The following is a 14,716-nucleotide window of genomic DNA, read 5'->3' as shown; positions in this document are numbered from 1 at the left end:
TTGTTTTCATATGTGAGCACGCGCACGCACACGCACGTAAGCAGCATCCAATGTGAACATGCTCGCTGACACACACATCGGCAAACCAAATGGCCCCACATTTGTATCACTGACAGGCTGCTCAGATAGAGAGAAAGCTTGGAGAATGATCTCATACAGAGACTATCTTGCAACACAGCAGTCTGATGGTACAAGATACAGAAGAGCTGGCTTAAAAAAACACACAACCCATGGGAACTAGGAAAGATGCAACATAGCCAAAAATATATATATATTTCCAGGAGAATCAACAATATTGAAGACAATAGAGAACATGTTTAGAGAAAATTATATTAAAGGAGCAGGTTGTAAACGTTTCCTTGCTCTGATAGCAGAAAATGGGAAGGGTCTGAAGGCACGGCTCCCGACATGTCTACAACACGGGTGCATTAGTCAGCAGCTCTCCCAGCAACCACCTGTGCATATTAGGATGCAGTACGGTATCAGATTTGACCTCATGGCCGATTGACCTACACGTGACAAGGAGGGGAACTCTCTGACTCCATAAATACCTGTAGTGGCAAACTGTACCCTATTTTGGGAGAGCAATCAGCCGACATAGCGATACAGGGTGCAAATAGCTTTGGTGGCAAACACACAAATGCAACCACGGCAATACATTTTGCACAGCTGGTGGAAAAATGCAGGGCTATAAAAGTCCTTTCTGTCACAGCTAGGATGACCACTGAGCACTGCAGCAGAGGCCACAGGGTCATTAGCATAGATCAGTGAGGAGGTGAAAAATACCCCACGCGCACACACACACACACACACACACACACACACACACACACACACACACACACGATATCTATAGCTTCTAGTGATCCAGGCCTCAAAGCACTATGGCATGAGTTAAGATACTATTTTAGAGGTGTTGTAAACTGAGATCGTCCTCTGGCAGATTGGAAATAACAGATTGGTTAAAAAAAAAAAACATTCAGCTGAACACCAACAGAAACATGTGAAAAGGAAAGACGAGTCTACCAGGTGTCCTGCCTAGTCTGTGAGCTGAGGGTTAGGTCAAATTAATCAAACTAAATACAGGCTCAGAGAAAACTTTCCCTTACAACACATGTACAGTGGTAAGCATGTTAAAGTCAATTAGAAATTGTGCAAGTAAAGACGACACAGAGCATTTTGTTAAGAAGCACTAAATGTAAACAAAACCTCTAGTTTACAGCAGAGAAACCTTTCAGTCGCAGTCCTCTGAGGACTCCCAGCCACTACAGTTATGTCCTTATAAACAAAACTGTGTCGGCAGATATGTATGAAAACTCCACATATTAGGTGGTCACGAATCACAAGGGTTCATTACATGGGCAGTTTTGCTTTGATTTCCAGAACATTGAGTCGTACATTTTATTGCATGTTTGGGCTATTTCACATGAAATGTTTGACTACTTGTATTTGTCATTGCAACTGCTGTATTCGTGACATGTTTGACTGTTATCTGGACGACTATCTGAATTAATCCTTACACAGAATGATGAATCAGGTCTTGGGCGGCTTACTGTTACACAATTTTCAGGGCAACCGAGAAGTCAGGAATAAGTCACTACTGTATGTCTGTCACTAAGATCGGTACGCAGTGAAACATGACACAGGAGTTCGCTGAAGTTATAATGGACACATCCCATATGGTGTCGTGGTTAGGATTTCTTGTTTACACGGAGGAGGGCTGGATTTGCCTGCCAGTTTGCTGGTATAGAAAGTCTCGTGATTTTCATACAGGCAGTCAATGTGTTGTTCAATCAGCAGGCAAGATACTGAGGCAGTCGGGTATTAAAATTAGTTACAGTTAAGAGCATTGTATAAAACCAGAAACGATAAAGATGTATGTACATTTGAACTCTGTTTGTATTGGGTTTTACCAAAATCCTCAAACAAAATGTAAGAGAAACTTCATGAGTTATTTGTTCACATTATGCAACACATTTAACTGAAACAGAGACAGAACTTGTGTGACACTGACCAGCACTCTCCTTATCTTGTTTTGTGGATACCAGGAAGGGCAGAACCTACTGCTGTAATTGAGTGCCTTTGTGATCCGGAAACAGCAGTTATAAACAAACCCAGCCCTGAAAGTGAAAGACTGAATAAAAGGAACAGTCAGGTCTTAAGGATGGTGAAGGGACACTTACTACTTAACAAAAAGTCCTACCGTTATTTTACTTGTTTAAAATGCACCTGAATAGTAATATCAGATTTTAAATAAACAAAACGACAAACAATAACCAACTCCCTAAATGTTTCATGTGACTCTTTATCATTTCGAACCATCTGAATCTACTCATTTTCGCTGTCAAGCCCTGAGAGTTAACTCTACATTGCCTGCATGCTTCAGGTGAAGCGCTATGATTGACGAGCCACTTGCCAAGTTGACTTTCATCCGGTGCCTGCTGAGACGATCTCCAGCTTCCCTGAAGCGCTTTTGATCAAACAACTCATTTCTGTCAAATTGAGTCCTGCATGCATACCTATTCAATATTCATAGTCTAAATGAATTCATATATTTTTTATATATATATCTGTTCCAAGATCAGTACATTGAGCTACAGCAGCAGCGAAATATGAAATACCTCCATGAAGCCAACCATCTCGGTGTCCAAGTTTCACTAAAGCAGTAAATGTTAACTCGTGGTATAAGATGATATTTCAGCCCAGTATCACGCCAAAGAATGTAATGGACCCATCGGTCCGCTAGAGCAGTGATTGACAGACTTTGGTACGTGTAGCACCCTTGGTACATGAAGCTCCACCTCGTGGTCCTCCAGAGTCTTAATGAAAGGCCTAAAAATTGGTCCAACTGACCCGTGTCCGAAATATTGCCATCTAATTACGGCAAACAAAAGTCATTAAACACATTACATTACAATTATATATCCATTAGTTCATTAGTTGGTAACCATTTAAATATTTTAGAAATAAAATGAGCCTATGCTTAAACATGTAGGGGTTTAACATGATGTCACAGATGACACAATGACTGAAAAGGCAAAATGTTTGTTCAACGCTGGAGTGGAAATGCACTCCGTTGATCGACAGAAGTTTGCTGGAGATACTGTGTGTCTCACAGAGACACGAGAAAAAGCTTTATTCATGAAAAACCGAGTTTACTGTATACATAAAATGTACCCACCCACGATTTACACAAAATTCAAAGGAGACAGAACAAAGCCGTCATGAAAGGGGCTCAATTATACAAACCTGTGACGACGCGCAGTCACGTTGAAATCAGAGTTGAGTTAGTGAAGGTTTACAATGAAGGGAAACCACAAAAAGAGATGCGTTGTATATATTTGTTCAGAGTTTTGCACTTCATTGGAAGCGCTAGCGGACTAGCAGCACCGCGTACTCGCTTCAGTAGAGATTTGTTCACGCAGTCATTGGTTGTCAGTTGCTTTGTTTCAAGAAACTGCAGAACATTTAGGGCAACAAAAAAAAAAAACAACGAATGGGATGGTGCATTACTCTGTGTCTTCTTACAATTGCCTAGTTGACAACAGTTTTACTCTAAAGATACCCGACTCTTCCAAAGCATTTACCTCACCTGAACCTCCACTGTGTCCACAGTGTAAAGTCAACATTTCCCTTCTCTACCTAACAGATGTTACTGTTTATGACCATGCCATGTATTATTGCCCAAAGGGGCTTGTAGGACGGAGAGAAACAGTCTTAAAACATCTGCACAACTTAGAGTACTTTTCCACACATCTGCGTCTCAGAAGTTCACCTCCAGTTTTCCTGGTTAATTTCACTTGTCTCCTATTGAGAGGAACTTCCTCTTTGTAAACTGGAGCAGTGCGCCGGTCACGCTGTACAGCAGCAAGAGTCAAAAGCGGGGAAATAACTGATTAAACAATAGGCGATAACATCATTTGTTTGGGATTGTTGCAAACAGTTGGGGAGGTGAAGGGTGTGTGGATCACTCTTACTTTGATTCATCAAAACAATACTAACATAAAATAAACTTCTCTTTCCAAAAAAAAAAAAACATCTCGTACAGTTGACATTTGCAGCGAATGCTCCTGTGATTGTCCCATTAACAAGAGCTGCATGCAAGAGAAAAAGTGGAATGGACCCGGCCCAAAATAAATACCCGGCACTCGCACTCAGAACAAATTAGAGGGCAAACACTTATGTACTCTATAGTGTGATCGTGCCTAATGGACTCTGTGATTTTAATAGGCTGAACTAAAAAGAAAATGAAGGGCAGTTATGACAGAGCAGCGTGACATTAGAGTACATCGCACTGGACAGGTTTAAGTGGAGCGGAATGCGCTGCTCCACATTCGGCCGCGTGCAGAAGGAGCGTCATCGCAGGGAGGCTGATGAAATAATGCTGTTCTGGCAGAAATGGTGCAAAAAATCAGTGCAGGCTTCAACTCCAATAGAAAGTAATTGAACAATGCAAAAAAAAAAAAAAAAAAAAAGAGCTCCACAAGAAAGCGTTGCCTATTTCGTGTGTAAGCTAGCGGGCCACCGCGAAGGACAATATTGGCATGAAGTCATTAGAAAACAAGAGATTAAATCAGGTTTACAGTCTGGAGGAATATGTGGCTTTTATTTTTGGTTTCATGGACTAATATTTTTGAAGTATCTATGGTTCGAGGGCATTCCTGACTCCACGACACAGACAAGTGTATTAGTGACTGAGAGCAAGCAGGAAACTAAATATCCACGTCCTGAAGGGACGTCTCTTTCTAAAGAATTAGATAACAGGTGTGGAGAAAAAAAAAGCTGATAGGGCTAGATTTCAAGAACGAGCTCTTGAAAATGCAGAGAAAAGATATGATTTTTTTTTTTTTTTTTTTTTTTAGGTTTCGGGTTTGCCACAGTAACACATCATGAGTCACTGATCCTGAGATTATCAACCAATAAGAGCAGTGTTGTTCTGTGTCCAACCAGGAAGTAAAAAGGATTTTCACTTCCTCCCCTGCTTTCTGTTGTTTCCTTTCGCTCCGTCTGCCCGCCTGCTTCTCCTCCGGCTTCTCCCTCTCCTTCTGTCTCTTGTGCTGCAGCTCAGTGTGTTTACAGTGGGATCAGGGTGTGTGTTCCCTCTCTGTCTTTAGCTTTGACACTCATTAAGACGCACAAAGAGTGTTCAGATAACACTAAGTGTTTCTTGTTTGTCCAGGCCCGAGGCCGGCTGCGAGGACAAGAACAAGAGAGCAGCCGACGTGGGACAGAAGCGTAGAAGTAAGGGAGAGGATTTAATGAGTTGAGAAACACATTCTGAGAGTCAAAGATTTTACAGCGGTATAAATCAGACTTTCTTTTTATTATCCTGTGTTGTTTCATTTCAGAGACTCTCTCTTCCTTACCTCCCTCTTTCCTTCTGTCCCCTCTTCTCCACATGTGTTTCACAGCTTTCGGTTTGTCCGATTTTGAAGTTTTGGAAACAAATTATGTTAACTGCAGCTTCTAGGATTCAGTCGTTACTCCAGTTTTACACTGAATGGCAAAGAAAACAGATGCCCATCAAGCGTGTTTGTTAACCTAATGGTTTTTGCGTAAACATTTGTGCTTTTTCCGTTTCCCTGAACCTCCTCAGTTCTCAGTAGGAAAAACAAACTTCGATCAGGAAAGAGTAATCACCACATCATATGCTGTATGTTTGTAGAGTTCAACAGCTAAGAGCAGATGGATTTAACAGACAAACATTTACTTTAGACGAACTTGAGGATTTTCCTCAACAAAAAAAACAACAAAAAAATAGAATACAGAATACAATTTGTTCTACTTTGATTTGGACTTTTATGTATATTTCTACACAACTGGTTCAGTTTCACTGGTAAAATTGACCTGATAAGGAAAGACACTGGAAGGCCTTCATCTGTTGTTCGCCAGATCTGCGCACTTCCAGGTCAAACTGAAAAATAAAACCGTTTTCCCAGGAAGATAAGAAAACTTCCAACGCATATCCATGACAAATTTCATTGAAGTCCAGGAATGACTTTTCCAGATGTCTTGTCATGGATTAAAGAGTTGTGCGATGGAGGTTCGAGTTGACAGTGGTACCAAAATCCAAGGTAATAAGACAATGGGGGATGAAAAAAATACCCTAACAAATTTTATGTTGATTGGGTCAATAATTGTCAGGAAATCTTGTTCTGGATTTAAGCGTTGGAAAAAACGGGCAGACCGACATGCGCTGAGTTGGCTCGGCAAGAAAAACTAAAAAGTCTGTCGTAAAGAGAGATTGTCTGGGGAAATAGATAAGACAAAGGAACTCTACAGAGAGACTGATTCGCTGAAAGCCGAAAGGATGGAAAAGAAATAAAAACAACCGAAGTCAACTCATGTCAGGTAGAAAAGGAAAAAAACCAACCAAAGCAACACAAGATTATTGGGAGGAAACGCCTTTCCTTCCTCACGGTTTCTCAGAGAGGTGAACTGATTTATCACAACACCAACACACAGTTCACACACTAACCCAGATTTGTCTTTTATGTAAATAAGAATCAAGTCGTCTACGGGATTACATGCGGAGATGAGAGATAATAAATACATGCGAAAGAAAAGTAGGTTAGACGGGTGGCAAGAGACGGAGACGACGCGATTTAACTCCAGAGGGGAATCCAGAGCTACACAAGGTAAAAGAATATTCTTTGTTCGAGGGCGGTTCAGAGACGGAGGAGGGCAGGAAGCAGAGGAGAGGATGGAAGAGTTAACGCTGTACAGAAGGAGAGGAAAAGAAACGGTGAAGAAAAGACAGATTGACACATCTGCAGTATCTCTGCCCTTTGATCAGCAGTGGCTGTTAACTTCAAACCTCTTATCTGCAACAAAGCAGATCCTCAAATCTCCTCAAACAATACATCCTTTCTCTCGGGCCACAGCTGAAACCGCTTACTGGCCGCCTCTGTAGCGGGCGCGCACACACACACACACACACACACACACACACGCGCGCGCGCACACACACACACACACTGCAATACGTTACGAGACTCTGAGAATGAAACTGAGCAGAGTTAGTGTACAGAACTGTTAAACAAAGACCAGATGGTTTCTTTTATAATGAGAGACGCTGCCATGTATTTCACAATACTACCCAGTGTGGGCCGCACGTTTAGATAATGAAACTAATTAACAGCATGAGAACATTTCTCTAGCCTGGCAACCGCGTTCAAAAATTCTCCACAATTTTACCCCCACCCCCTCTCCTCATTAAATATATTTTACTCTCAAATCGAGTTATTGCTTGTAGTCCAGTCACCATCTTGCATATTCATGATCATCTTCCAATTGTTTAATTGAGAGAGTACTAGATTTAACATTCCCATAACATCGTCAGACTTACGATGGAGAGTTTGGGAAAACAAATTTAAACAGTAATGGAACATAACCAGAGATTTCACGTTTCAATCTGTTGCCTACATTACCCACAATGCAACCGGTGTGGGTAAATGTCGCCTCGGGACACTAGAATCAGGCCGTTATGAGGAACCGGCTGCAGACGTCTGGCAAGGTCACTTCTCTCTTAACAAAAGGCCCACTGATTTTTATATTTATTTCCAAATTCGTAATGTCAGCCACAACCAATCCTTACTCACGTAATCACAATTTATCAGACTCCACGCAGCTCCCCCTGCAACCACAATAGGCTTCATATACAACTTTTTCCCCACATATGCAGTAGTACTCCCCAAGACCTGTAAACAGACTTTTATGTGTAAAAAATGGTGGCGTTCCCCTTTATAGACACCAATGAGAACCAGAAGCAGCTTGCTTTTGCACCAACTTTGCCAAGAAGAAGTCTGCCAAGGAGAATTATTGTGTTTTGTTTTTTTTAATGTTTAATTGATTTAAATGTATCACACGACTATGTTGGCCTGAAAATCAAGCAGCATTCTGTGTAGTCCATTCAAGTCCTTATTTCAGTTATTTTTAACCTCATTTGTGTTATCAAAACCACAACTCATTTAGTATTTATAGCATGTTTAACATTCTTGTAAAAACCTTGTCCAATAAAAACTTGAGAAGTGTAGCTGAGAGCGACGTCATGGCAAGCATACCCCAACAAACACCATGTTCCTACTTTGTACTTTTAGTGTTTCAAAAACTGTAGTGCAGCCCCATTTATAAATCAAAGAATGATGACATCTTGTTACTGTTTTATAAGTGTCTCTCTCTCTGCCTTTCCACTCAGGACAGCGCACACAGAAAAAAGGGAAACACCATCTCATCCGTCGGCTCCCTTACCCGAGCATCACGACTTGATTTAGTTGACCTCACTAATTACTTCTCCTTTACGTGTGCTCTTCTCATAAACGACTAGTGAAGTTACAAGAACGAGGCCACCATGACTGTAGAGTGAAACCCCCTTCCCCTCCCCTCCCACCCGCAACCATGTGCTCACTCAGATATGCTGTTAATACAGGAACCAGCTCAATGTGGAAAAGTTCAAATGCGATTTCAGACATTGTGACTGTATTCACACTATATTTTATTGTCCCAAGTGCCGTAACGACTGCCAACCTCCCAAGAATACAGCCAGTGGATTGTCTTTCAGTCTGTAAATACACAGTTTTGTCATTGAAATGTTCTTTTAGTCCGCTTTTAAATTGGAGGATTGCTACAGATGTCCCGTGTAGGACCTGTATGGGGCGAGAAGACCTCCAGTAAAAAAAAAAAAAAAAAATAGCTCTCGTGCAGCACTTCCTCCTCACACAAATAGCCTTTCCTGCCCTATAAATAAACACTGTCTGACTTGGAAAGCAACCAGCCTCATTACACTCAAGTCAGCAGAGTGGGGAAAAAAATACACAGTATCACTCACTTCAGTCAAGATAGGCCGGGCAGTTCAAACACACATGCACACAGTTAGTGTACAGAGTCAAAGTACTGTCGGGTCAAATAAAAAAAATAAAAAAACCATTACACAGCCTCTGATCGTTCTGGTGAGCTCCAAGCGCGGCATATTGGGCTAAACTAGTTGTATCCATAAACTTGTCTATGACTTTCATCACTTAAATCATTAGACAGAACTAAAAACACACCTCAAACATTTGCAAGCAAAATCATTTCTTGGAAGTAAGCAGCAAATCAAGCTGTGCAATGCCAAAAGTCTCTGTTTTTTCAGGTGAACTGCGTGTAACCCCTTCCTCCATCCATCTTCTAGCGTGAATATTGTTCCAGTTGTTCAGAGAAGGCCAAACTAAACAACCCGTCTAAACCAAGCTGGGGGCTGGGAGCCGACTTCCCTTCCCACTATCCTGCACTCTTTCTTCCCCATCATCTGCAATTTCTCGTCCTTTATCTTTGTCCTTTTATCATCTCTTCCTTCAATCCGCTGTTGTTCCTTATTATTACTTCACTGTGGTGTTTCTTCATTATTCCTTAAAACTCCTAAACCTTTCAACTGAACTCTCCTCACCCACCCTTATCTGCTTCTATCTTGTTTTACTGGTGCCGTCATTATTATCAGTGATTAGTTGTGCCTGACACCATTACTTCATCTGCATGTAGTGCAGGATGATCGTGTCATGTCTAATGAGTCGTGCCGTGTCGGATGTACCGCGAACAGTTTCCTCAAGAACATTAAACTCGTACATTCTCGTACGCAGAGCAGCAGGCGAGCACCTTGCATCACCACTGGTGTCTTCACATCCACGTCAGACAACAAACTAGCCCATGCCCAAACACACACCCACACATAAATGAGCATGCAAACACATGCAGACACTGCAATCACACCCGCCTCCTCTTAGCACACTCGGTGTTTCATACGGTGGCTGATGAGCAGGTTTCAGGCTGTAGTTCATGTACACAGGCGACAAGGAATAGACAGATCCCACGGACACTTCCTGCTTCAATTGAGTCCTTGTTTAAACAGTTTCCTCAGACTTTCCTTGGGGTGAATTTAAACTAAGCTTGTGTGGACAAAATCAAGAGGAAAACTTCAGCATAATGAGCGCAGTAGTTAAGTGCAATCAAGTAACTAACCGAGGCGACTAAAGCAGCAGCTACAGACAAGACAAGCACATACAAAAGACTTTTGCCTCTTCATATAGGATTCAACAAAAAAAAAAAAACATTTTCTATGTGGCTGGATTGATGATTTTCTACCAAAAAAAAAAAAAAAAAAAAAAATCAACTAATCCTTTCAGCTCTATTTCTGTTCATGCCACTGGTTGAGAGGAGCAAAACCCAAGTGACAGTTAGCGGTCTGGTTGGCTGCGTGGTTTCTGAAGCTCCTGACTGTTCTAATTCAATTAAACCGGTAAGCGTTGTGAACCTATATCACCATTACATCATGTGTTTTTATGTCAGCATTGACTATTATTGAATGGTCTCTCTAGTTGGATATAGTCTGAATATACTGTATGGAGAAAGTGTGAATAGGGTGATAATTCTCCTCTGGGCTGCTGCATCTCCTGCTGACTATTGACAACGCACAGACAGACACACACCCTTCCTCCGCCTCCTCTCACAGATTAATGCCGGGCTGTCCCGAATGTTTTACTGTCACTCCCAGGACTAATACCCTTTCACTACACCCAGCCAGAACAAACCATTACATGCCAAACCAAGTCAGTCTGGGCCAAATCAAACACGGCCAAGTGGGGATGCTTCTAGCCGTAGTTCAGTAAAAAAAAAAAAAAAGAAACCTTCTATAACTGAAGGACTGCTGCATTAACATGATGTTTATTTTGTATCATGTTTTATTTTGTAAGCAATATATCCAATGGCTATATTTCCCACGATGTACCGCACTAAGAATCCTGGGAAATTTTTAGGATTTAATGTCTTCAGCCATTATTTTAGAAATGTTTTCGGATCATCAGCATGCGATTTCCTTTGCAGTGCCGCGCCAGTTGACACAGCAGACACATTTCATAACTCCTGATAAGGAGGGCTCCACTCCTTCAATATTTACACAGCCATATTCAGACCGTGTGCACTTTGGAGGTGCCAAAAATACAGCAAACAGTAAATGTGCAGTTCAGTCTCCGGTGTCGTGTAGCTCCGATGAACCGAAGCTACGAAACAGCTGCGTGAAGTGAGAGACGGCGTAATCCACACATCAATTAGACACAGAGGCTGGATGATAACGGGACGGGGTGTGGGGGTGTGTGTCTGCTGTAGATGCTGGTCTATACACATGGATGTGAATGTATGAATGGGTTTGACTGTGTGTGTGCGTGTGCGTGCGTGTGTGTGTGTGTGCGTGTAAGCCTCGAGTAATCCCGCTTAGTCTAGCATCTGGGGAAGCGGGTTTAAGCAGTGCGACAGCATGAAGGGCTGGTTTGCGTGTTCAATACTCGTACCGCTGTCAACAATAGGACACGCAGACAACAACACACGCCGATGCAGTATGTAGGTGCGTGTGCGCGCGTGCGGGTTTCAAAGCCGCGCAGCTAGTAAATAATGAGCTTGGGGGATGGTAGAAGGGTCTGACAGTCAAGAGAAACTGCGGCCGAACAGCACGGACCAAATTGTTAATGTCGTCTCAAAGTTTCGACGGCACGCTGCGGGATTCAATTAAGATTTCTTTCACTAATTCCACGTGATTTTTTTTTTTTTTTTTTTTTTCAAGTACTGACAACCAGAACTGAACGTTTGTTTAGATTTGCCGTCAAAATGCAAGCCGCAATCAAAGTTTTGTCAAGTGTTCGACTGTATTTTTTTAAGCAAAGCTCTTCTTGTGTTTTCACAATGTTTTACATTTGAGATCTTGAGCTTCTTTTGTCAAACAAAAGCACAGGTTTGCAGAAATATATATCATATTTCGCAAATTCTGAGGTTAAGAAAAGTCTTGGGGTATTGCGATCATCTTGAAAAATTCCTACTCAGCCCTGGTTGTACAGAAGATAAATCTTGATGTTATTCCAACTAAATCTAAAAGAACTCTTCATATAAATAAATAGTATGCTTTGCCTCATATTTGAACAACAACTAATCACCAACAATTGAGTTCAAACTTGAATTTAATGTGGATTAGTGTAATTACCGAAGCAGACCTGGTTATTGATAAACTGAAAGACAACATGGTGTCATTTGAACATCATCTTATTTTTCAAAGGTTGTGTGCCCATCTCAGTTCTTTACATGTGAAGATGCAGAGACATTGACTGAAGTGAATATAAATTAAATCAACAACTGACAATTTGAACAGGACAAAGGGAGTAACTGAAGTTATTGATGCGCGCGACTGTTCAGACATGAGCAAAAGCAAAATGCTTCCAAGTCTTGTTGTGGCTTATTGCCAAAGCCGTTCCCAGAAACCAGATTACACCGTCTGCTTGTCTGAAACACTGCTCTCTTAACACATGTACACACACACACACACACACACACACACACACACACACACACACACACACACACACACACACACACACACACACACACACACACACACACACACACACACACTCTCCCCAATTACTCTGTTTGTTTGGCTAAATAGGCTTAGTCAAAATGTCATTAATGTATTCCAAAGACATATTCAGGCTGATACAAACATTTCAACACGCCGGTGCAGAGTTTAGCAGACACACATGAAACCAACAAAACACATATACGGACACACACACACACACACACACACACACACACACACACACACACACACACACACACACACACACACACACACACACACACACACGAATTCCTCCGATTCACTTTGACCTTGCATAACTACACACCTGCTCCGGTGCTGTTCCCTGTTAGGCGCTGGTATGCACAGAATTTTGGTGGACACATAATGTGACCAAAGTCAAACCAGCACAGACTCACACGGATCCCAGTGCAGAAATTGACTGTCGTCATACTCGGTTTATCTTTTTGTGCAACAGAAACACTGTTTAATGTTAAACTTGGAAATGCATCAGCACTTTAAGCGTAGGCGGCGCATTTTCACACTACTTAGCCTCACAGTGCAGCATTTGAGAAAGCTGATCTCCTTAACCTGGTGACACATTCTGCTGAGTCTGCCTGGCTGTACAGTTTTAATCTAGTTTTGCATGGTATTTCTACATTCAAATGTTTTTCCCAACAATCAAACATGCTGCTAGCTCAAGAAAATAATTCAATCATTCGCCAAACACAATGTGGGCGGAAAGATCTGTTTTTCTCATATTTAACAGAGGAGATGACATAAGTGTAGTAAAGCCACGGTGGAGAAATGTTGACTTAATTAAGTGGCTTTTCATTCAAACACAGTTTTCTGTGCCAGCAGTGACATATTTGAGTTTTTCTGTCATTGTATTTTGATGACTGAGACAAATCTCGGAGGTCTGTTTGTTCCTATGACGATAAGCAGTAATTAAAGATGTGTTTTTGGACTTCGCTTCTCAGAGATCCAAACAGTGTGTCGTCAGTCAGCTGGCAGTTTTAGAGTGAGCCTGTTCCATTAGCTTTTCCTACAGCTTTGACCGCAGTCATGTGATGCCTCGAGCGGGATTGAGATCATTAGTCATCACTATGTTTTTTTTGCATAGTTTTTTTTAACTTGTGAGTGTGATATGAAATATACATTCATGGATAAAAGAACGTTTTCCATGGGAAAAATCAGCTTCCCAAAAAGAAACCACACTGCCACAGCTTTGGCTCTCTGGCGGAACAATCACTGCTGGTTGATGGAAAACCCGTCACTTACTGTGAAACGCTTGTGATTTTTCACAGGAATGTCGCTATGAACACACCGGTTGTAACACTGCTAATGCAACGCCTGTCACCGATTGGCCCAAGGATCAATCACCATTGTGTTACCTCATTCACAGATAGACGTTATTTCGACACAAAATCTTCGAGATTGTTCCTATAAATATATTCTCTGACCCTGTGAAATTAAAAGCTTTTTAAACACCATACAAACTTTCAACTTTTTATCCAGGTAGCCAGGCATTTAACAAGACGCACAAAGGCATTCGAAAACATACAAATAAGATGAGTAGAGATCAAACAATAACCTACAAAACATTATATGAAATAGAAATAGAAAAAAAAAAAAAAAAAAAAAAAAAGCACCGAAACCAGATCAAAGACTCCTGGCATGAGACTAAAGAGGCGGAGTCTTTCATTCGAGAATGGTATATTGGGTGATCTGGTGTTGTGCGCATTCTTTATCTCCCTCCTCGTAACTATCGCCATCACTGAATACTGAGTTTAATATTCAAACCCTAAGATATCATTCGTCTATAAAATGTATTTATATAATAGAAAATTCTGCATGTCAGGTGTTACGCAATTCCTGCAGGTCAGCATTAAATATTTCTCATGTTTTGAAAAATTCAGGATGTGAAATAGATTAAGGTGTGCGGGTCTGACCAGTGTGTGTGTGTGTGTGTGTGTGTGTGTGTGTGTGTGTGTGTGTGTGTGTGTGTGTGTGTAAGTAATCTGGAATTAAACATGTAACATTAATCATTGTGCTTATGTGTTTTCATGTTGTGTAAACATGTCTGAATGATATAATTGATATTTTAGGATGCACTGATACTCCGATGGAAAAATGTTAACGTTGCCTTAACAGACGGCATTTAAACAAGTCAGTGCTGGAATATTTGATAGCTGTCAACTACATTGTAGTCTGGCTCGTGATAATTTGATTTACATTATTATCCCTCTATAAAAAAAAAAAAATGTAAAATGTAATTAAGGTTTTATTATCTGGCGTTATCATCGAGCTGTTGAGCATCCCATATCACATAACCATCATTAA

At 41.2% G+C, this 14,716-nt stretch overlaps 1 protein-coding gene across 2 annotated transcripts in view; it reads right to left on the bottom strand.

Annotated features, from left to right (window-relative positions):
- The window catches only part of rai14 (retinoic acid induced 14), a 39,874-nt gene that overhangs the window by 20,412 nt on the left and 4,746 nt on the right, over positions 1-14,716 (bottom strand). The gene's annotated exons all lie outside the window — the stretch shown is intronic.

The sequence above is a fragment of the Brachyistius frenatus genome, unplaced genomic scaffold (genome assembly GCF_029030835.1).
Source record: "Brachyistius frenatus isolate BFR_SWC_R1_liver_20210118 unplaced genomic scaffold, ASM2903083v1 Contig_3, whole genome shotgun sequence".
Lineage (NCBI taxonomy): Eukaryota > Metazoa > Chordata > Actinopteri > Embiotocidae > Brachyistius > Brachyistius frenatus.
Note: the sequence above shows the minus strand (reverse complement) of the source record. Positions and strands in the feature narration are given on the sequence as shown.